This window comes from Sphaeramia orbicularis, chromosome 9 (genome assembly GCF_902148855.1).
Source record: "Sphaeramia orbicularis chromosome 9, fSphaOr1.1, whole genome shotgun sequence".
NCBI classification, from domain to species: Eukaryota; Metazoa; Chordata; class Actinopteri; order Kurtiformes; family Apogonidae; genus Sphaeramia; species Sphaeramia orbicularis.
This window is the reverse complement of record NC_043965.1, coordinates 40,814,329-40,839,420: the sequence shown is the minus strand read 5'-3', so window position 1 is coordinate 40,839,420 and position 25,092 is coordinate 40,814,329. Positions and strand designations below refer to the sequence as shown.

The 25,092-nt window shown below is 37.5% G+C and overlaps 1 protein-coding gene and 1 long non-coding RNA gene across 2 annotated transcripts in view; both read left to right on the top strand.

The window, feature by feature from the left end:
• The window catches only part of zmat4a (zinc finger, matrin-type 4a), a 434,438-nt gene that overhangs the window by 382,461 nt on the left and 26,885 nt on the right, over positions 1-25,092 (top strand). The window lies entirely within an intron of this gene.
• Positions 1,100-23,409, top strand: LOC115426268 (uncharacterized). The gene is made up of 3 exons (XR_003936323.1): positions 1,100-1,270; positions 7,800-7,809; positions 23,399-23,409. It is a non-coding gene; the product is annotated as an uncharacterized LOC115426268 (long non-coding RNA).

Here is a 25,092-nt window from a genome sequence, read left to right as displayed (position 1 = left end):
ACTTTGAATATTTCACTATTCCCACAGGACATTAGTGATATTTTGTGTGGTTTGAAGTCGCAAAACCATAAACAGAGAAGCCACTAAATCCCCTGTTGCTGTCACACATCTGCAAAATGATTGTTGTAGTGTTAATGTACACTATAGCGTTTTATGATCTCTTAGAATCGGAAACGTCTGCTTTGAAACTCCAACTACTTTTGTTAATTATATCTTTTGGGACAGCGAGACCGAATATAACATAAGGGACAGTGAGTTTAAGTAGGAGGAGGGAACAGCTGTTATTTCCTCCTTGAAGTTGCATTAAACTGCTCATAAAAAAGCAGATTCAATATTAAAGTGAGACTTGTTCACTGAGCATTAACTTTTGACTCTTTGGTTCATTTTGATCCGGTCTTGGTGTCTTTCTTCATATAAACTGTGATTAACATGTTCATTTTTTTTTTTTTTTTTTGAGGTTTGGGGTAAAAAGAGGCGTTTCTGCAGAGTGTACAGCCTATACTGCTATCAATAGGTCAACTCAGCCGACGGTGTAATTATTGCTCCGTCACCTCATCCCAAGATAACCATCCATCAAGGGTCAAGCATTCCCACTGCGCGCATGTGTATCCACCAGACACGTGCATATAAATAGGCTTTAAATACATGCTAACGGACTGGAGAAAGTGATTAACCACATACGCCCTCGCTGCTGGAGCTGGGGAATAACTTGCACATAATTTACCTTTATTTTCTACCCCACGTTACACCCACATGCACATCATTTCCTCCACTAGGGATCTTCTGTGTCAAAAAACACTAAAGTTGGAGTTATAGATGACAATGCCAAGTAGCATGGGATCATGGGAGTTTCTGTGTGCACCTCCATAAATTTGATGTGACTCGGGCTGAAATAATGTTTAACCCTTGTATGGTGTTTGGGTCTGTGGGACCTGTTTTCATTTTTTATTAAAAGAAAAATGATGAGTAATTACTTTTTTAATGAATTTTTTCCTCATATCTTGATTATATTACACTTTATTAAAAAAACAAACTAAAAACGAGTAGCACTTTAATTCCTAAATGTGATCTAGCAAAGGCAAAAGGCAAATATTAAACATATATGCTCTTTATGTTGCTGGTAATTGGGATGAAGTAAACATCTGTTGAGTATTTTAACAAAAAATTGTTTGATTATGTTGAATTAAAAACCCACAAATGTAGCAGGTCCACCAGACCCACGAACACTGACTGAATAACAAAAACCTGAACACCACACAAGGGTTAAAGAGTAGGTTATGTATCAATGTATTATTCACATTGCAATTTGTAACATGCATTTAGTGGCCACTTTATTAGGTACAACTCTCTGTTAATCTAAATATCTAAGAGGTCATTCAGATGATAGCACCTTTAGTATTTAATCATCATTTTCTAACATATATTGTTTTAAAATCCGAATAGAAAAATTGTCCAATAGCCTGTTGTAAAACGATCTGTCATGACTCACACATTCATGTAGTTTAACCCATAAAGACCAAGTGTTACTTATGCGGTAGTTCCAAAATATTTTTTTTTTCTCTATATTTAACCTTTCTTAAGTGATTTATCACAAGTTATTATGACATCCTCTGTATTTTGTGTTTTTTCAGTAAACATCAGGTATTTTCCTATATTTAGTTTATTCATGATGTAGATCACAGGTGTCCAACATGCGGCCCAGGGGCCAAATCTAGCCCGCCAATCCAGCCCCTGGAATGAATTTGTGAAATGCAAAAATCACACTGACGATATTAACAATCAAGGATGTTAAAATCATTTTAGGTCAATTCAATCTAAAAATGATCAGACCAGTAAAATACTACCATAATAACTTATAAATAATGAAAACTAATTTTTTCTCTTTGTTTTAGTGTAAAAAAAAAAAGTAAAATTACGCAAATGTTTACATTAACAGACTAGCCTGTGATTTAAAAAAAAAAAAAAAAGAATAACCTGAAATCTCTTAAGAGATGTGTGTGGAATTTTAATAATATTCTGTCTGTTATTTAATGTTTTGTGGATTTGTAGATCCACTGTGATCTCTAAGTTGTGATGCATATGGATAAATAATAAACTAAGGTGTAAAATTGTTAACATTGCACTTGTTTTCCTTAAGGATTTTCAGATTGCTCATATTTATTCATGTTATGTTCGATTACAATTTGTAGATGTAAACATTTTCATTTTTTTCAATTTTACTTTTTTCACTCAAAAGTTTTGATCCTATTTTTTTTTAATTATTTTACTGGACCGGCTCACTTTATATCATATTAGGCTGAATGTGGCCCCTGAACTAAAATGAGTTTGACACCCCTGATGTTGACGTTCATAAACGCTCACGTTAAAGTTGAGGGGTATTATATCCAAAATAGAGAAAACTGAAGAAAAAATAACTTTTTCAGCAAAATCTATCATTAATTGAACATAAACCAAGTGTGTCCATCCACTGTCATTGATCCAACTCTATGGGTTTTACTGGTGAATCAATGTTGTAGAAGATGACGGTGTTTCCATGGTAACTATGGAGCCTCTGAACATCCAAATGGGTCATATCTGATGACCATGAAAAGATGAATAACTGCATTTTACACCAATTATTTACATGGATTGATAGAATTATTGGTTCTGAAGTTATTAAACATTGTAGATCAGTAGATGGTTTTGGTCGTTGGCGGTTGTTTGGGTCTTTATGGGTTAACTTTAGCACATTTCTATTCAATTTCCCAATGTGTGGGCATGTGCTTACTTTATTTAACCCTTTCATGCATTAATTATGAGAAGCTTAATCAAGATTTTTTTTCCCTTGGTGTTTTTAATTCCTCTTTAGGCATGAAAAAACCAACAAACAATATGATTGAATTTTTTTATGAACCTATTTTTTGTGGCATTACAAAAATATCCACTCAGCTGGACACCATGCGTTTAATTTTAGAAGCAAAGAAACATGTAGTTACTGATATACTGCATAAAAACTATGAAATAAAAACATTAATACTGCTAATCTGATGTTTTCTCACATTTTAACATACCTGCATGGAGATAATTTGCCAAAAAAAAAAAAACCTTTTGTTAAAAAACAAACAAAAAAAGGTTAATTACAGTCTAATAACAATTAGAATTTTTTTTTTTTTTTTTTTTTTTTTTACACTCAAACATGTTTCTGCAGATCAGGTCTATCTAGAACAGCAAATTTACAGTAATGGTGTGAATTACAGTGTATGGGATGATGCGTAAGTGTCCAGTGTGTTGGCTGATATGGAAATAAACCAACAAAATCCATAAATATAGAAGAGATCAACACCTTTAAACAGCTGTCCACTGTAGTGACCACTATGCATGACAGGGTTAATATAGAATGGTCCTCTAGTAAAAGATATTGCCTTCTCTGGTGCAAAAAAAACAAACAAAAAAAAAAACAAAAACCATTATTAAAGAAGGTACTGAGAAAAATGCTCATTGAGTTCCCTGACTTTAAACATTGTTGAAAATGTAATTTAATGCAAGTGTTCAATTCAATACAATAGCATATAAGTACTTATAGTAAGGTATATAAATATAATCTTCTTATTTGTTCTTAGATTAAATGCATAAATGTTATATAGAGTATTAGGTTATTTAAGTGCATCCATTTTATTGTACTTGCAAATGATAACAAGTCAATACTTTTACTTTATGCAGTGGAAGCTTTACTGAATATTGTCTCCAACTTCAAAACTTTCGAGACTATTACTGTGTAAAAGTAAAGCGACTAAATGTGCTGTTTTTCTCACTGATGAGTTGCAGTAATGACCTTTGGGTACTGTTGAAATGGGACTGTATATTCTCAGATTCACATGAGTTGAGATGAGTTCTTCTCTTATGAAAAACACACTTTTTTGCTCCAAGTTAAACACATCTCTCCCTGCAGACGAGCTGGTGACTAACGTAGAAGGGATTTCATACTTTTAATACTGATTTTAATACTGACCATAAGTCTTCTATTAGTTTATAAGACACCTATGATAGATAGGAATGTTTGCTCTCCGTCAGTTTCTCAATTCTGCATGTTTTCTAAGCTACTTTGTCTCTAACGATACCACAAGATACTGCATAACCCAACTCGTTAAAACTTCCCAGGACAACTCCAAGGTCTTGTATTCTTTCTGTTTGTATCTTGTTTTCTTTCTTCTGCTTAGCGACAGCGTCATACATCATATTAACCAATCACATTTAAGCTTAGCGCAGCAGGCTACTATAAGTTAGACTGACTTCCAGGACAGGTCAGAACTGACTTCTGACAGAGGGCGAAGCTTCGTTTGTCAGTTTCTCACTTGTGCACAATAAAGGAAGGCCTGACTGCCAACCAATCTATTCTCCACAAATTTCTTTGTTGTTTACGCCTCCACGACAATACTATTTAAACTTTTATTTTAGACACAAAGGTAAATTATTTTAAAATACTATACCTTTAAAAGATATTTCTGACATTCGTAGAATTAACTGGAATTTCAGAAATAAATACGTGCAAAAGTTTAGATGGCCTTTAGATTTGTTGTTTTTGCTGTGCTGAAATGAACATCCATCCATTCATCCATCCATCCATCCATCCATGGGCAGAGTGGACCCCTTTTTCAGCCCAGGACTTTCATGCCCACACCAGCCCAGTTTTTCCATGGAGGAGGAATTTGAATAAATGAAACAGCAGCTACCTCTTACAATGCTTTTTATTGGTTATAAGTTCAGGTGTATGTTGGTAATTTAACAGAAAACACTTCACTTTAACAATATGTTTAGTTCAAATTTAAATCAGAAAAAGATTGATGAGGTAAAAAAAAATATATATGATAAAGATTAAAGCGTAGTTACCTTTGTACAGGAGCAATAAATTTAAATTAAAATAATTTGAAATTAAAATTGCATTTTCTTCCCAACAGAGGTGCTCTATTGTCTATTGTTAGGTAGTGGCAGACTGAGAAAAAATTAAAGGGTGGTGGGGGGATGGAGGTGGGGGTGGGGGCTATATGCACATACATATATGATATCCTTCTCTGAATTGTCCTGTTCCTGCTTGCTTTGTTTACAGAACATACTGTGTATTACAGTATGTTCATGTCTGTCTGTCTGTCTGTCTGTCTGTCTGTCTGTCTGTCTGTCTGTCTGTCCGTCTGTCCGTCCGTCCGTCCGTCTATCTATCTATCTATCTATCTATCTATCTATCTATCTATGGGTGCTTCTGTGAAACTGGTCACTAAAAACAGGGCATGGGAGCTCAAAATTCAAACTAGATGTAGACTAATGTTATGAAGCAAGTTTGGAAGCACTTTGGGTCTATTTTAACAATACAAATATTTACTGAGATAAAAGAGAAACTATTTTTCATAATAAACACATTTATATATTTTTTAATATTATTTTTTTATACAAAAATCTGTGTGTAACACAGTAAAAAGTACCCAAAAATTACATGCTACTATTTTTTTGAATATTTCTTCTCTCTCAGGTACATTTTGGGAATCGAACTAATTAAACAAGGTAGAGTGTTTCACAAAAATGACCGCTGTTGCAAAATCACTTGCGATATATGTGTGTTTATAAATGGGCAGGTTCCACACTTAACGTGAGTGGACACGATGGGTTACACGCAAAACCTGGAATGAGACGATTCATGAAAAACCTGCATGTCTGGATTACAAAAACCACTAGGATCAAATTTAACACAGTGTCTTAAATATAGCAGTGTATAAGAGCATTTACAGCCATGTTTTTCAGATCAAATGCACTGACACCTAGGTAGCTGTCTGTCTGTCTGTCCATCCAGACCTCTTCCTGACAGCATTTCCCCCAGTTTCTTAGTGCCTTTTGATGGTGAAGGAAACTGGACTGAATGACACCTTGACTTTTCTTGGCAATTTCTCTATAGTGTTCTGATGGTCTGTCTCTCTTCTATCGTTAATTGCCTTTTCCTCTTTTCCATTTTTATAGTAACACACTACTTTCTGCAGTACAATACTGTTCAAATAATGCTCACAATGGTATGGAACCAAAGTGTGTTCCAACACTACTTTTATGCAGACACAGGGGGTTGGAAGGAATTCACAAACGTGGGGACACCTGTAGGAATTGGTAGCACCAACTTTTGAGGATTGATCAACCTCCACTGCTGCCGAACTGCTTTAAGTTGTTAACCCATTTCTTGTTCGCCTTTTTGTATAATTCTGAAATGTACATTATTTTTCGGTTTTGTTTAACCTTATTTATTTATTTATTTATTTTACCTCTGGGAGTTCACCGCTTACCTTTGTACCATTTCAAGCTGTTCATTAGACTTGAACTGCTTGAATTTCAATACAAAACTGAAAAAATTGGGGTGTTCTAAAACTTTTGACCGGTAGTGTGTATATATATATATATATATATATATATATGTATGTATGTATATATATATATATATATATATATATATATATATATATATATATATATATATATAGTGTGTGTGTGTGTGTGTGTGTGTGTACAAATATTATGAAGTATCTTCTGTAGTGGCTGGGGAGATGACATGATTTTGTGTGGTTGCTTTCCTCTGACTCATGCTGTGTTATGGAGAATGTACTGTAGTATTGTATTCACCCAGGTTAAATCCTGCTGGTTGTCCTGTCTGACAGGACCAGCAGGATTTATTCTGTTTATCCTGCAGCCTCACACCACGCTCAGCCCATAGACATGAAACAGAACGGCACATTGAAATGCCTGAGCTTGGGTATACTCCTACCTGTTCCTCTCCCCATAGTGCCTTGTGTTTCCTCTTCACGGTCACAAACAGAACAAGTACCTATATTCACATCTGCCCACTGTTGCACCAACTGCTACACATCACATATAGTGTGTCCGTTCTTAGAAACAACACCGAGGCAGGCGCATCGATTCTCCGCCTCAGCTTCCTGACATCTCCTAAAAGCTGTTGCACTCTTTTTCTCATTGACTATGCCCAATTTACTGACTTATCTGTGACTCACTTTTCAAGACAACCCTCCCTTGTCACTGCAAAAGGAAGCAGATTTCATGCTCATTGAGAAAAAAATAACATTTCAATGTTAGCTGAATAAGAATTGAAGCAGTACATGGTGCAGGGTTAAAAACCTATATGAACTATATGAGCAGAAGAGGGACTGAACGGATGGGAAAATGCTTCCTAGTAGATGTTCTGAAGGACATCAGAAAATTCACATGTAAATAATTAGAATGGTCTTTTATATGAAATGTGTCGTGGTCAAAGGTGCATAATCGCTCCTTTTTTCACCTCTACCAACCAGGGGCTCGTTTCTGCACTAGTTCGTTAAATCGTTAAGCCCACCGCAACGCAAAATGCGTTCATTTAACGCATTTTGCGTTATCCTGTTTCTGGGCTCACTCTTTGTTCATTAACAACTAACGCAACGCAAAATACATTCGTTCGTTAGTTCGTTAACCGCAACACAACGCAAAATGCGCTATCCCGTTTCTGGGCTAGTTGGTTAAAAGTGTGTGCTCGCCCAGTTTGTCGCTACGGGGGCTGATTTTAGAATTTAGATTTTAGAAGGAGGATGTATTCTTGTAGCTTCATTTCACTGCGTTTCTGTCATGCATTTCCTTTAAATATTATTTACATTTGAAAAAGAAGATTTTTAACACAAGTCTGACAATATCTTTAATGATATCAGATTTTTCTCATGGACATTTTGCGCTGATAAAAAATTTACCGAGTGAGGATTGATCCGCTCACTGAATTTTATTCTCTATCGATCTATGAATAAATATAGATTAGTTCAGGTCAAAGTGTGTGTGGCTTTGAGAGATGAATGAATGAATGAACGAATGAATGAATGAATGAGAACCGTATGGGGGCAGTGAACTGGTGCAACACACACCAGCAGATGTGTGTGTGTGTGTGTCTGTGTGCGCGCGCCTAATGAGATATGAGCGCGTGGATGAGAGGAATGGAACAGTGTTCAGTTTTTCTATACAATCTGTTTGTCCTGTTGTTGCCGTGGTTACGACCAACAGTGACCGTTTAGAGTTCTGTTAATAAAGTCACCAGTGCGGAATAACTATAACTGGGGTCATCCTTAGACATCCAGCCAGACAGTGGTGGTGGGGGGGCAGCTGAGGGGGTCCATCTATTGTCAGATGAGGGTGAGGAGGTCCATCCAGACAGCTGAGGGTAAGGGAGGAGGTCACAGATCCAGGCTGACAGATATCCTATAATACAGGGGATGGACAAAATAATGGAAACACCTTAAAACATCAACAAAATATAATTTAATATGGTGTAGGTCTGCCTTTTGCAGCAATTACAGCCTCAATTCTCCGAGGTATTGGTTCATACAACTTGTGAATTGTTTCCAAAGGAATTTTAAGCCATTCTTCAGTTAGAATACCCTCCAACTCTTTTAGAGACGATGGCGGTGGAAATCTATGTCGTACTTGAATCTTTAAAACTGACCATAAATGCTCAATAATGTTGAGGTCTGAGGACTGTGCCGGCCATACAAGATGCTCAACTTCATTAGAATGTTCCTCATGCCATTCTTTAACAATTCTAGCTCATCACCTTTTATTGTAATATTATTCTCTGTATTTTGACTTGTTTTTTCACTAAAAATCAGGTTTTTTACCTCTGCTAAGGAGGTTATGTTTTTTCTTTATTGTTTATAATTTTTTGGTCTGTTCTCTTTTTTTCTTACAATGGATAATTTTTTGGTCCATTCTCTTTTTTTTTCTTATAGTGGATCTTTTTTTTTTTTGGTTAGTGGATAATTTTTTGATCCGTTCTCTTTTTTTTTTTCTTATAGTGGATATTTTTTTGGGGTTAGTGGATAATTTTTTTGGTCCGTTCTCTTTTTTTTCTTATAGTGGATCATTTTTTTGGTTAGTGGATAATTTTTGGGTCCGTTCTCTTTTTTTTTTTCTTATAGTGGATAATTTTTTTGGTTAGTGGATAATTTTTTGATCCGTTCTCTTTTTTTTCTTATAGTGGATAATTGTTTTGGTTAGTAGATAATTTTTTGATCCGTTCTCTTTTTTTTCTTATAGTGGATATTTTTTTTGGGTAGGTCCGCCTTTTGCGGCAATTACAGCCTCAATTCTCCGAGGTATTGATTCATACAACTTGTGAATTGTTTCCAAAGGAATTTTAAGCCATTCTTCAGTTAGAATACCCTCCAACTCTTTTAGAGACGATGGCGGTGGAAATCGACGTCTTACTTGAATCTCTAAAACTGACCATAAATGCTCAATAATGTTGAGGTCTAGGGACTGTGCCGGCCATACGAGATGCTCAACTTCATTAGAATGTTCCTCATGCCATTCTTCAACAATTCTAGCTGTATGGATTGGGGCATTATCATCTTGAGGTGAAGGTGTTTCCATTATTTTGTCCAATCCCTGTAGTTCTTCATTCTAACCACAATGCCGTCAGATCAGATGACTGGAAACAGCGGGAGCGGAGGCGTTCGTTCTGGGTTAAATAGTGAACGCACCTGTTTAGCGCACCCCTGAACGCAAATAGTGAGCGAACAATGGCTTAGCAAACGCAACGAGCGCAGAAACGGATTTTGCATTTGTTAAGCCTCTGCGTTCGCTGACCCATCGTTCGCTCACTATTTCGCTTACAAACGGCTGCGTTCACTATTTAACCCAGAAACGAGCCCCTGGTGCACAAAAGTTTTCAAGCAGGAAGTTTACTTTAAAGTTGTTTCATTATACTGTGTGTACACGAGGCAGGACATCTGTCAATTCAGAGTTACATTCAAAGCAACAAAAGACTGATATCACAATTTTTTTTTTTTAATCTGTGGGCAGTGGAGTTGTCATCATTGAGGATGTTTCTGGAAATAATAGTGTTGTATGTTAGTGTTTGCATTCCAGGATAAGATGATGGAGGCATTATTGTAAGTTTTAGTCTTGTCTGCTGGAGTTCTGTCTCTCACATCAGGCCATAATACAGACAGACTACACTCACTGAAAATATATTTCAGTAGTTCAATGAATAAATCAGATATGATTCTATTTTACAATATTCCGAGAAAGAATCTGCTATAGATAAAATTCTGCAAAGGGAATTTAGCTTGTGACCTTAAAATCCTTTTTACTCTATGAGTGGGTGAGTGGAAAATGATAGAATGTTTGGCTTGGCTGACCAAATATTTTCTGAGTTAATCTAGATACCGTATATACACAGAATCAGCTGTGTGAAGTCAGACTAGTATGTACACACTTAGAAAACTCTTGGTTCCTTCTCCATCTGTGCATATTAAACCCATCTTCACATTCATTTAACCTATAAAGACCCAGCGCTACTTTTCTGGCCATTCCCAAATACATTTTTCTCTGTATTGAACCTTTCTTAAGTGATTTATCACCTTTTATTGAAATATTATTCTCTGTATTTTGACTTGTTTTTTTCACTAAAAATCAGGTTTTTTACCTCTGCTAAGGAGGTTATGTTTTTTCTTTATTGTTTATAATTTTTTGGTCTGTTCTCTTTTTTTCTTATAGTGGATCTTTTTTTTTTTTTTTGGTTAGTGGATAATTTTTTGATCCATTCTCTTTTTTTTCTTATAGTGGATAATTTTTTGGGGTTAGTGGATAATTTTTTGGTCCATTCTCTTTTTTTCTTATACTGCATAATTTTTTTGGTTAGTGGATAATTTTTTGATCTGTTCTCTTTTTTTTCTTACAGTGGATATTTTTTTGGGGTTAGTGGATAATTTTTTGGTCCATTCTCTTTTTTTCTTATACTGCATAATTTTTTTGGTTAGTGGATAATTTTTTGATCTGTTCTCTTTTTTTTCTTACAGTGGATATTTTTTTGGGGTTAGTGGATAATTTTTTGATCCGTTCTCTTTTTTTTTCTTATAGTGGATATTTTTTTGGGATTAGTGGATAATTTTTTGGTCCGTTCTCTTTTTTTTTCTTACAGTGCATAATTTTTTTGGTTAGTGGATAATTTTTTGGTCCGTTCTCATTTTTTCTTATAGTGGATAATTTTTTTTTGGTTAGTGGATAATTTTTGGGTCTATTCTCTTTTTTTTCTTATAGTGGATATTTTTTTTTGGCTAGTGGATAATTTTTTGGGCAGCTCTCTTTTTTTTCTTATAGTGGATAATTTTTTTGGTTGGTGGATAATTTTTTGGTCTATTCTCTTTTTTTCTTATAGTGGATATTTTTTTGGTCAGTGGATAATTTTTTGGGCAGCTCTCTCTTTTTTATTTTTTTATAGTGGATAATTTTTTGGGCTGTTGCACCTCTGGGCCACCGTATATTTGGTTCCTTACCTGTATGTGGTTAAATAGATAGATAGATAGATAGATAGATAGATAGATAGATAGATAGATAGATAGATAGATAGATAGATAGATAGATAGATAGATAGATAGATAGATAGATAGATAGATAGATAGAAGAAAACACATGTAAGGTGAAAGGAAAGTGTATTTTAGAAGATTAGAACATCCCTTTTAGAACATTAGACCAACATAAGTGCTGATCCAGACCCCTGTCCACATCCACATTATCCCTTTGAACATCATTCCTTACATTAGTACCATGACTTCATGGTACCTATCAAAGCAGGTACACTCACTGTTAGGGCTGCACACTTTTAGTTTGTGCATTGATCATTGTGGAAGCAAATATTTTATTTTTCTATCTCATATCAAACAATGAACAGCTCTTTTCTATCTCACTGTCTGTTTGAATTTCATTGTAATGTCAAGCTCACACTTCTGATAAACACCCTGCGGTAGCAATGTAATGTATTTAGTCCTTAAATATAAATGACAATCTCTTCTAGTCCATACAGGCAGATTCATATCAACTTTTTGATTGAAAAACTCTCACACAACTGTTTGATATATACGCAGAAGGAAGAAATGATTTCCCACCTGCTGACTGTAATTGGCAGAAACACAGCAGAGAATTCCTTTGAGACTCATTGACAAGTCTATCCACAGTCTTTAGTGTTCTTCGAGGCATGCTAGACAATGTGAGAGGCTGGCCTGGGGGAGCAATCAGCCCCTTGAGGCTCCATCCTGCCTTCCACAAATCACCATCAGCGCCATCATGATTGCCTTCTATTCATCCCATTTCAAACACACAAAAGATGTGCATACAAACCATCACATCTTCATAGCGCAAAAGAATGCTCTCTAATAAGCGCTGACAGTTTCCCTCATTGCAATTCATAAAACATATTTACTCTGTTCAAAAGGAAATGGGATTCTGCCCGGTGGCGTTTGTTATCTGTACAGTATGCAAAGGCTGAGGTGGAGGATGCAGTGGAGCTACAGTCTCTGCTGGGAAAATGAAGTGGTGCTTTAAAAAGGACAGACATTTTATATTTTATGCTTTGATTTGACAGTGGTAGTTTGGAGTCAAAAAAAAAAAAATGTTGGGGAAGAGAGTAGGAGAATGACATGGAGCAAATGGAGCGGTCAGCTGGAAATTGAACAGGGACTCACGCCTCGAGGCTTTTTTTTTTTTTTTGGTACGCACCATAACCACTTGGATGTTGGATCGCCTGAACTGGTGATCATTTTAACATAGAAATAAAATGACTATCAAGACCTTTTCAGTGAACATCAGTCAGCCAATGTGTTGCATTTCAATTCAACACCACTTTACTATCATATTTCCATTCCAAGGTCTAGTTCAGTATTATAGCAACAGGGTTTTTTCATGCAGCAGGTCATTTTTCACTCATGATAAGATATAGATTGTTTTGTTAAATGTTGCAGTGACACCACACAACTAAGGCAAAAAAAAGTTTTGATGATGCAAATTGTGTTTATATCTTGTAAACTCATGTTTAGATGCTGTGTATTTTCTTGTGGGTAAAATCAGGGCCGTAGCACCAAATTCTGGGCCCATACACAAAAAGTCCTGATGGGCCCCCCGCAACCCCCCGCCCCCCAACACACACATACATACACACAATGGCTATATCACAGGGCTAACATTATGATTTAACCATAATTCGCAAGTCTGCTTAAGCTACTGTATAAGAAAACACAACCACGCAAGACTGTATTTACCCATTATATTTCCTGAGTGAACAACAATGGGCCAAATTTTTCAAAAGCCTATAATAATATGTCATAAAAGGTAACCAAACAAAACATGACTCAATTGTCATCTTCCTGTAAAGATACAAAAAAGGCAAAAACAAACAGATTTGAATGAGTATTCCAAAACTAAAAATAGCACAATTCTATACATTCCAGTTTACTCTACAGAAAATGCCCACTGACGGGTCTTCTTGCTGGCAAAATCCCTGACGAGGTCTTTAACCATTTCATGCATGAATAATGCAAACCTTAATCAAGATATTTTTTTCCTGAGTGTTTTTATTCCTCTTAAGGCTTGAAAAAAAAAAAAAAGAAAAAATTTTCTAAACCTATTTTTCACGGAGTTACAAAAATGTCCACTCAGCTAAAGAAGCAAAGAAACATGTATTTGCTGATATACTGAGTGAAAACTATGAAATAAAAACATGTTTAATGCTGCTAATCCGATGTTTTCTCACATTTTAACATACCTGCATGGAGATAATGTGCAAAAAACAAACAAACAAACAAACAAAAAAAAACAGTTAATTGCAGTCCAATAACAAATAGCATTTTGTTTTACATTTAAACATGTTAGTGCAGATCAGGTTTATCTACAACTGCAAATTTACAGTAATGGTATGAATTACAGTGTATGAGATGATGCATAAGCGTATCCACTGTATTGGCTGATATGGAACTAAACCAACAAAATCCATAAATATACAAGAGAGCAAACCTTTGAACAGCTGTCCACTGTAGTGACCACTATGCATGAAAGGGTTAAAGTCCAATGCTCTCGCCAATGTGCTTTCAATGGAGAGAACAGCCAAACAAGCAAGGTGCGTTTCTCAAACTTCGTGTGGAGTGAACCATTTTGCGCTTTTCTCAAGGGGTGTTCACAGAGTAGTGACAGCAGTCTTTACTTTTTTGGAATACAATAATATACCAATTTATAAAATCTAATGTGTGAAGTTTGCATATAGGTCGATATTTATCATGTAATTTAGTTGAACAACAGGAAAAAAAAAAAAAAAATCTTAACTTCCCATGGGCCCCCCTCTCCCTTGGGCCCCCCCACAGCTTTTAGGTTAACACCCCTGATCAACGGCCATGGGTAAAATAAACCAAATGTCGCCACGGTCATAATAAAGTGAGTCAACCATCAACATTTACATTTACCACATTCAACAGAAGTTTTCATAATGACACAATGATAATATAATCATGGGGTAACAACAGGTCTAAAGGTTAAAGATGCTAGTGCTATCCACTGCACCACCATGTCGCCCACTTAAATATCAATTAACATAAATCTGTGAGTGCTCAGCTATCACATATTATGTTTCTATCCCTCATGAGCTCACCTTAACACACCTGAGTCACAGTTTGACAGGTAACCAGTATCCCCACTCCAACTCCACACCTGTCACCGCCCACAGAGCAGCTTTATGCCAGAAATGAAAACGCGTATGACTCACCTTCTGCCTCACGGGTGAAAGTTCCATCTCATCACTTAAAGGTGCGGGAGACTTTCGTGACCAATTTTTCATCAAATCTGTAAAACCTCAGTCATAGCCTAAGTATCAGAAATCTGTAAGTCTTGCATCTAAACCATGCAGAATAGTGGCTGTCGAGGACCAGGGTTGCTGACCCCTGACCTAAAGAGAAACTTTTCAGTGAGATATAAGAACATACTTTTAGACAATAGATTTTGAAAACCTTATTTCAAGAAATCTTACCAAGATAATTTTCACTTGTTCCATTGGCAGATTTTTTTTTTTTCTTGAATTAAGCAAAAAAAAATCTTGAATTAACAACATCTGCAGGATAGAACAACTCTGATCTTCTCTGGCAATGCATTTGGGGTACTTTGTCCGAGTAGTTACCAGAGTTTGCATGCACAAATTGGCAGTAGGTCCGGTAGTGACAGGCAGCAGAACCAACCCATGAAGATGGAAGACGCTAAACAGCACAGTGGCCCTCTGGACGGAAATATGAAGATTAAAAAAAAAAGAACAGAACAGCTGTTTCAAGTTGTTTTGTTGAAACTGTTGAAGGTGTTTAATAAACCTGTTAAGTGCATACATATATTCCCTTCTTTCTTGAGTCTGCTCATGCAAAATGAAACATAATTAATATAGATTAAAAATGAATGATATTTAATGATGATTAATCAAAATTAATCTACAGCAACCCTGTGATTAATCTGATTAAAAATTTTAATCATTTGACAGCACTAGTTTAAACCAATCACACTCATTTGGGAAGTGGGGGAAACTTTGGTATTAGAATAGTTTAATATCAACAAAAGACAAACACCACAATGAAACAAGCATGACTGGCTTGTCTGAGACCATTCAAGTCGTTGTCAAATGTACACTGAACAAAAATATAAACGCACCACTTTTGGTTTTGCTCCCATTTTTCATGAGCTGAACTCAAAGATCTAAAACTTTTTCTATGTACACAAAAGGCCTATTTCTCTCAAATATTGTTCATAAATTTGTCTAAATCTGTGTTAGTGAGCACTTCTCCTCTGTCCTTTGCTGAGATAATCCATCCACCTCACAGGTGTGGCATATCAAGATGCTGATTAGACAGCAGGATTATTGCACAGGTGTGACTTAGGCTGGCCACAATAAAAGGCCACTCTAAAATATGCAGTTTTACTGTACTGGGTGGTCCAGGGGGGGTCAGAAAACCAGTCAGTATTTGGTGTGACCACCATTTTCCTCGCACAGTCAAAACTTGTGACATCTGTGGTATTGTGCTGTGTGATAAAACTGCACATTTTGGAGTGGCCTTTTGTTGTGGCCAGCCTAAGGCACACCTGTGCAAAAATCATGCTGTCTAGTCAGCATCTTGATATGCCACACCTGTGAGGTGGATGGATTATCTCAGCAAAGGAGAAGTGTTCACTAACACAAATTTAGACAGATTTGTGAACAATATTTGAGAGAAATAAACCTTGTGTGTACACAGAAAAAGTTTTAGATCTTTGAGTTCAGCTCATGAAAAATGGGAGCAAAAACAAAAGTGGTGCGTTTATATTTTTGTTCAGTGTATTTTTTCACCATACATGCTGTTGCGTCAAGTAGCAAAATGGTAACATGCAGATAGTGGGAAGGCAGGAGAATGGCGTATTCCAAAAGACTGAGTCCGAATAAATGCACAGTGCATAGACGTAGGGAGGACTTTGCTTTGCTCTGCACTACCTTGTAAATTTGAGACTGATGATCTTCAGGTAACGACTTCATCCAACATGAAAATGAGAATGAAAGGACACTGAAAGCAATATATTTGAGCCTGTGGGAAATGACTGGGAGCACCTGTGGTTTTGAAGACATCGGAAGGGTAAACATTAGAAAGGTACACTATACTGTGCACTGAAGCAGAAAACAAAGGAGGCTGAGGCTGGGGGACTTTTCAGCACCCATACTTTCGCAGCGCTCATCTGCCATGTAATAATGGCTGTGTGATTTACAACAAGGCACAGCAGGAGCTCTACGACAGGCCCGGACATTTTTATACCTCACACCCATTAGCTGCTCAGTGGAGCAATTTCTACTAACCACTTTATGTCCGTGACACGGGCTCATATCGACGACAACAGCAGCTTCAAGGTATGACCGTCTCAGCATAGGACAAAGGAAGCAACACCTCAGAGAGAAGATACCACGCTTTTTATTATTCAGCCTCCTTTCTTGTGATCAGTAAGCTCATAATTAATTCCCCAGTGCACAAAGAGATAACTCCAGGACCCAGTTGGCTTCAGAGCAAGAAGCTGTCAACCTCCAAATGGGGCAAACGCCTTCAGCTCACCTGCTTTCTTCTTCTCTTCCCTTCTTTTCTTTCTACTGATGCTCTCCCTTGGGTTTGCTGATACCGATACAAGACGAGACGCCAACCCCTGCTAGTTTAATTTATTTTCATTCACCAGAGAGTAATCAGATATTCACTTTGTTCTTCACCAGAAATCATCTTCTCCTGTTGAAGAAGGCAAGCTGAAGTGTTGAAGATACGAATGCAGCAATAACAGTATATTATAGTTGTCATTTTCTTGTGTCTTGGACAGATATAGGATCCAAAGGGTGGTAATGCTAGTAGTTGTAGTCTGTGAGATGTTCTGTAAGTGGTTAAAGCTTAATCTTAGTCACCAGTTGGTGCAAGATCATGTCACATGTCAGTTTGCATATTTGTGTCATGCAACTACTTCTACACATTGTAGCACTTCTGGGTGTGAAGGCAGTACATTAAAATAGTAGCACATCATCATCATCCCCCACCCTCACCTGTCTGGATGGACCTCCTCACCCTCACCTGTCTCATCTAACCAGATCAGTGGTCCCCAACCCCCGGTCCAAGGACCAGTACTGGCCCGTGGATCATTTGGTACCGGGCCACTAGTGATGTGACGTTCACGAAAGAATCAAATTTTTTGAATGGCTCTTTGAAATGAACAATGGGAACCGAGTCTTTGTAGAGAGCCATTCTTTTTTTTTTTTGAGGAGGGAGTGTCCGATTGCCTGTCAATTTAGCATCACTGGGGAGGCACTGGGCTGGAGGAGAATGTTCAAGCAGAAAAAAAAGAGTCCTTGTGTCCTCTGCACATGTCTCATGGCAAGAAGTTAGCAAAAAAAACATTAGTTTGAAGCGTGAGGTGAGCATACTCGAGGAGGCGGAGCTGGAAGACTGGTCGAAACCGGAGAAAAGTTTAGAGTGAGTGAGTGTCCACCTGTGAGTAAAGAGCCAAAGAAAAATGTTATTTCATAAGAAAATGTTTTATTTTATTTTCATTTTTAGCCTACAGACTAGTCCACATAATTTACTGTGATGTTTTTTGTCAAATTCCAGCATTAGCCTAATGTCACCTCTCATGTCATGTATTTAGCCCACACATTTGAACTATTTATTCTTTTTTATGGTATGATAATATTTACTGCTGCGCTAATTAAACTCCTTTAAAATGTAATGTCAATCATCACATGACACCTACTTAGTCATGAAAACATTGGTGTTTCAAAATAATGCATTAAACATAAAAGAGCCAGTCTTTTGAACGGATCTTTTCAGTGAACGGCTCCTGATTGAACGGCTCCCTTCAAAGAGCCAAAAGTCCCATCACTAAAAAGAAAAAAAAGAAATAGTGGTTAATATTAAAGCAATTTTTTCCATTAGTCTTGCGGAGATTTCATTTTGAAAAGCGACCGTTTCCGCCCTCGCCTCACAACCGCTAGACCCTGGTGCGCCATTTCATGAATCAGTACTAACACAAGCTAAAGAAATGAGCCAAAAACAAAATTCACTGGAGAACTTTTTCGGGAAGAAACGAGGAAACGATGGTGCTGCAGAATGGTCACAGACTGCCTGCAAACAGAAAGCTGCATTTAGAAGGAAATATCATGATTCCTGCCAAAGTTACAGGTTCATCGCAACAGGTGACACACTAGCGCCTCAAAACTGCTCCGACACATCAACCCATGTTTGAGACAACTTCAAACCTCTGTGCATTCTGGATTAAAGTCAAAGCAGAATATGAGGATATCGCCACAAAAGCCCGGAAAGTCCTTCTTCCGTTTCCAACCTTATATCTTTGTGTGGCTGGGTTTTCTGCGATGATGAATTACCAAGTAGTAGACCGGATCTACGGAACACAATTGGAGTGTGTCTCCCATCAGCCCCAGATGGGACCGTCTAGTTGCAGGGAAACAAGTCCAGGGTTCTGACTGATTCTGCAGTAGAGTGAGTTGAGATTCTACTGTAGAATCATTGTCATTGCCTGATATACAACGTAAGTGTTTCAGATCACATGCCCTGAACTGGCAAAGTTTTTTGTTATTGGAACCCCCGCACCTCTTACTGGTCCGGAAAATTTTCACGCATGAAACCTGTCCGTAGTACAAAAAAAGTTGGGGACCACTGGACTAGATGGACGCCCTCATGTGCTCCCACCCAACTGCATCTTTACAGACTGGAACTACATTATCAAATGGACGTCCATCAGTCCTGGTGCATCTATAGCCTGTTCATCCATGGGAGTGAATCTCTCCTTCACTGTGGTTCTCCTCGAGGTTTCTCTTTTCCCTCTGGGTTTTTGGAGTTTTTCTTTGCTGAGAAGGAGGGTCTAAAGATGGGGGATGCCCAGGACATTAATCCATTTCCTATATCTGCTGTTTATTTGACTGTTGTTTGTTTTCATATCCAACTAATTCTGCAAAGCCCTGTGAGGAAACCTTGTTGTGATATAGGGCTCTACAAACAAAAGTGAACTGAACTGAATCAGATTACCACAGATGAACAGGTAAGGCACTGATCGGCCTACCGCCTTTGGTTACGAGTGTACATTGAGAAAAATAAAAATTAGCATAAAAAGGCTGATAAACGTCATACACACATTAACCCAGTGTTTTTCAACCTTGGGGTCACCTGGAATTCAAATGGGGTTGCATGAAATTTCTAGTAATTGTTGAAAATTAAAAAAAAAAAAAAGTACTAAAAAATATATAGTGAATTGACAGAGACGATCTCAGTACATAAAAGACATGGCAAACTGTGAAGCTGAAACTGAAGCACTGTGGTTCTGTTTATCTGTTAAATGTTCATTGTGGTCAGTTTCAGATTCTGCAGCTCTTTCATAATTCATAGTTTGAGTTCTTGTTTGTTCAGTATTAATTGTCAGCCTTGTAAATCCAAGCTGGACTGACTGTACATATCCTGACCAAGGAAAATAAAATTCTCCCTTTGTGCAGTAATCTACACCTGGCTTTTCTGCCTCCATCCACAATAATATACATTATATAGACTAAATGTTGTCTAAAATTAACATTTACTTGCAAAAACAAATTGATTTTAGCAAAAAAAAAAAAAAAAAAAGTCTCCATCTTGAATGTCTGGGGTCACCAGAAATTTGTGATGTTAAAATGGGATCACGAACCAAAAAAGGTTGGGAACCACTGCATTAACCTGTATTCACATAAACACAATAACCCTGCTGAACCCCTCACATAAAACAAAAGATTCATTTCTGAGCATACTTTATCCTCACGAGGGTCGCTGGAACCTATGTTTATGTTTACGCATTTGGCAGACGCTTTTTTCCAAAGCGACTTACAGGGGAAAACCAATTAAATCACTCAATCAATCAAATTTTATTTATATAGCGCCAGATCACAAAAAAAAGTTATCTCTTGACATTTTATATATAGAGTTGGTCAAAACCAGACTCTAAGTCAATTTACAGAAACACAACAGAATCCTCCAGGAGCAAACACTTGTGACTGGTGACAGTGGCGAGGAAAAACTTCCCTTTAACAGCAGAAACCTGGAGCAGACCCAGACTCCTGGAGGATGGCCGTCTGCCTTGACCAGTTGGGGTTAAAGAGAGAGAGTAGAGAAGGGGAAAAAGAGAGAGCGATAGAGATAGAGACTGGGGGAGAGGGGGAGAAGGGGGGAGTAGGGGGAGACACATGGAGGCGGTTGAGGATAAGTGAGTGGTGATGATGAGGGCAGGGAAGAGGCCGGACCACCGCAGCAGGTCCAGAGATAATCGTGAAAGAATCTGTGGTTATCCTGGGAAAAAACCTTATTAGAACATTTAAAATGGAATGTTTTAAAGTGCTAGGATAGGAGGTGCTCTCGGAAGAGCTGGGTCTTCAGGAGCTTCCTATCAGGAGCTACCTATCCCAGCTACTTATTGGCGAAGGCGGGGTACACCCTGGACATGTCACCAGTTCATTGCCGGGCTGATGTATACAGACAAACAATCACACCTATGGGCAATTTAGATTAACCCATTAACCTATCAGTGCATATGTTTGGATGGTGGGAGGAAGCCGGAGAGAACCCACACAGAATATGCAAACTCCACACATCAACTGGTGTTGGAATTGAACCCAGGACCTTCTTGCTGTGAGGCACAAGTGCTATCCGCTGCACACTGTGTCACCCTAAAGCAAAACATAATAGAGCAAAATGTCACATTTTGCAATGTGGCAAGCACACCACGATATTTAAAGGTCGTGCCAAAGACAACACATTTTTTATTAGCCATAATTATTTATGCATTCAATTCATCTAAGTGTACCTAAAACCTTTAAGTATACTGAATGTGCATTTTGTAACAAAGCAATGTATACAGTGACCCTAAAATCATTTAGAATAAAAAGCAAAGATAGCAGAAGTTTGCCAGCCAAAAAAAAAAAGAAAAAACAAAAGATCATTGATTGGTTTTGAGGTAGCCCCATTCACAGCTCATTAACGCTTCTATCTGGCTGCTGATTAGCTGACTGAATGTGTTGCTGTTCCCATCGAAATTCTGGACACAGTGCTGAGACACAAAGCCAAATTAGCTGCATTAGCTGAGAATTATTGCAGACTCTTTTCCACAGTGAGTTGATTTTGCACGAAAAGGGCCAAACACTGGAAACCTTTGGCTTATGCCGCGTTTCCACTACATGGAACCAGCTCAACTCGGCTCGGCTCGACTCGGAATTCCTGGAGAGCGTTTCCATTACAAGATACTACCGACTTTACAGTACCTGGACGTCATGGTGATGCAGCGCGTTACTTCCATGTCGTCTGTTCAGAGAATTGCTGATAAACTCGCTTGCTGCCTGTTGTCTCGTCTGAATTTTTACATCGGCCACCTAAGACTGAATCTCCTCGACCGACCATGGTGTAGTTTTGGGCTGTTATCATGTAGATTAATGTATCGCTATATTTACTGTCAACTTCCACATCTGTTTTTTGTAAAACGGCGGGTCACAGAGACGACTCTCTGACCAATCAGTGGTCTGCAGTGTTTCCACATCACGTTTTAGTATCTGGTCCCCAGTCCTGGAACCTCGGCGGAGGTGATACCAAAAAAGTAGTACCGGGTACCAGATTCCAGGTCCTTTTTCGTAATGGAAACACAAAAAAGGCCAAGCCGAGTCGAGTTGAGCCGATACCACGTAGTGGAAATGGGGCATTAGTGACCAAAGTGCAAAGAGCTGTCAACTAATGTTCAATTTTAAAGGGGTTTAGTGTTGATCTATCGACAGCATGAGGATGTCCGGTACCAGAACACACCCACAGCGACCAAAAGCACCACGACGTCTCCATAGACTGATTCATTCCCTGAATCAATTGTGAAGTTCATTGTGTCCACACATCTGGATTTTGTATGGGATCATCAGATTTTCTCAAACATAAGGGATTAGGGATGGGTACTGAAAACTGGTACTAAACAGGGTCAGATTGAAATAATTAAAGACCGCAATTAGGGTTGTAACGATTACCGGTATAATGATAAACTGCGGTAAAATTCCTGACGGTTAGTATTACCGTTTAAATTCTAATTATCATGATAACCGTGTTTGATTACTGCGCTTTGAAAACTAACGGTACTGCACATTTCCTGGACAAACAGCAGCACTCCAGGCGCTATCTATCTATCTATCTATCTATCTATCTATCTATCTATCTATCTATCTATCTATCTATCTATCTATCTATCTATCTATCTATCTATCTATCTATCTGTGAAAAAGAAACTCAAACAACTCAAACTTCATCTGGAAAATGGGCAAACAGTGTCCATAAGGTGACATCTTTAATGCACATTTGTAGATTTGATTGTTTACATGTTAATATTTTAATGTTTCTGCAACAGAAAGTACATTGTGGCTATTATTTAATTTTACTTTTTTTTTTCAAAATACAACTTGGTTCAATTATTTCAGTGTGTGTATGAGTACTTTTTGAACATTTTGAGCACAATTTCAACAACATTGTGATAATAATGGTCACAATAACTGTGATATGAAATTTTCATATTGTTACATCCCTAACCACAATATCAATAAGCTCTGATGTTATTGGTTTTCCCAACAGTACTATAGAAAAAAAAATAATGCTGTAGTGAACATTTTTCCCACTAACTCTGTTTGTTAGACATTCATCTGTGATGTATTTGTGTGATTTTCGGTCCATATGACCAGAGACCTGGGTCAGGTCTCCATCACACATTGCAGCTCTGAGCATCTCAAACTCATAGACATTATAAAGACAAACATCTTTAAAATTAGAGTCACTAAATCCCCCTAAATCTACATCACTGGACCTGTAAAACATTTCTTTGTGTGTTATGAATATTAAACATTGCAGAGATTGTGATTATTGTTGTGTGTTATATGAAATTAATGCAAATTAATGCTTAATGTTTGCCGCTGGCACAGAATGGAGTGTACTTTCTTGAACATCTGTTATTTTATTACCACCTATTAAAGAGGCTGTTTTCATAATCATTTGTAGGTTGATTTTGCTGAAAGTTGGTGGATGGGTAGGGTATAGGGGTATAGGCCAAAGAGGAGCACTTCCATTAAAGGGGGTGGTGGGAAGTTTCCTTCTTTGGTCTTATTTTGGGGGTTGGGTTGAATTACTACAGAATTGTCATGTGTGCATCTGGTGTATTAAAACCTGTTATATACTCATCCACTTTCAGAACTGCTTAGTCCTCATGAGGGTTTGGGGGATGCCAGAGCCTTTCCCGGTGTCAGATAGAAAAGTGACCCCCATGGAAAATTGACCCACCAGGTCAGTTTTCTATTATAGAATTCTGATCCCCTCATGGAAAAGTGACCCACTCCCAGTAAATCACCAAATTTGTAAAAATAAATAAATAAATAAATGGTATATATAAACACAAACTGCATCTGCTACCCAGCATTTTTGTGTATTTAACTGAAATAGAATAAGGCTTTTATGTGGTGTTTCCACATCTTCATACCTCATATTTTGTTTATCAGTCCTTTATCTGTTCTGTCCAGTTCAGTGGAAGGTAAATGAACCAATAATTTACTTCCGGGGGCCAAATCCGGCCCCCCAAAAGGTCCAGTCTGGCCCCTGAGATGAATCTGTGAAATGCAAAAATTACACAAAGACATTAATCATTTTAGTTCAGGTTCCACATTTAATCCAAGTGGGTCGGATCAGTAAAGTACTATCAGAATAACCTATAAATACTCACAACTACAAATTTTTGTCTTTGTAAATGTAAAAAAAATTCATGTCATTTTACTGTATTTACACTAAAACAAACTGTCATGTCACAAAAACGCGAATAATCTGAACAAATATGAACATTTTGAAATGTCTGAAGTACAAGTTTTCACATATTCTGCCTGTTATTAAATGTTTTGTGAATTTGTAGATCCACTGTGATCTGTGAGTTGTAATTTACATGTGTAAATGATAAACTGAGACCTAATATTGTTAAAATTGCACTTAGTTTTCTTAAGAAATTTCAGTTTGTTCATGATATTCACATTGTTTTAAAGGATGGTTGATAGATGTAAACATTTTGATCGCATAATTTTACTTTTTTCGCTCTAAAACATGGAGGAAAGTTTGGAGTTAACATTATTTATATATTATTATGTTGTTATTTTACTGGTTCAGTCCACTGCAGATCAAATTTGGCTTAATGTGGCCCCTGAACTAAAATGAGTTTGACACCCCTGATATAAGGGGTCAAAATTCTATGGGATGGGTCAGTTTTCCATAATAGAAAATTAACCCACGGGTCACAATTCTATATAGAAAAGTGACTCGAGGGTCAGATTTCCATGGGGTCAGAATTCTGTATGACACTGGCTACTAACTGGTGAGGTCGAGGTACACCCTGGATGTGTTGACAATTGATCACATGGCTGACACATACAGAACAACAACCATTAACTCTCACATTCACACCTAAGGGTGGTTTACTTTACCCAGTTAACTTATTAAAGTGCATGTGTTTGGACAGTGAGGAAGTCAGAGAACTCACTCTAACAACACAGGAAAAACATGCAAACTGCACACAGTAAATCTGTTATATACTATATCTAATAATTCCCAGGGCTGTGAAATTGGAGCAAGCAACAAAAATAAGCAGATGTCCCAGATGTACCATGCATGGTCTAGGCCAGGGGTGTCAAACTCATGTTAGTTCAGGGGTCACATACAGCCCAATATGACCTGT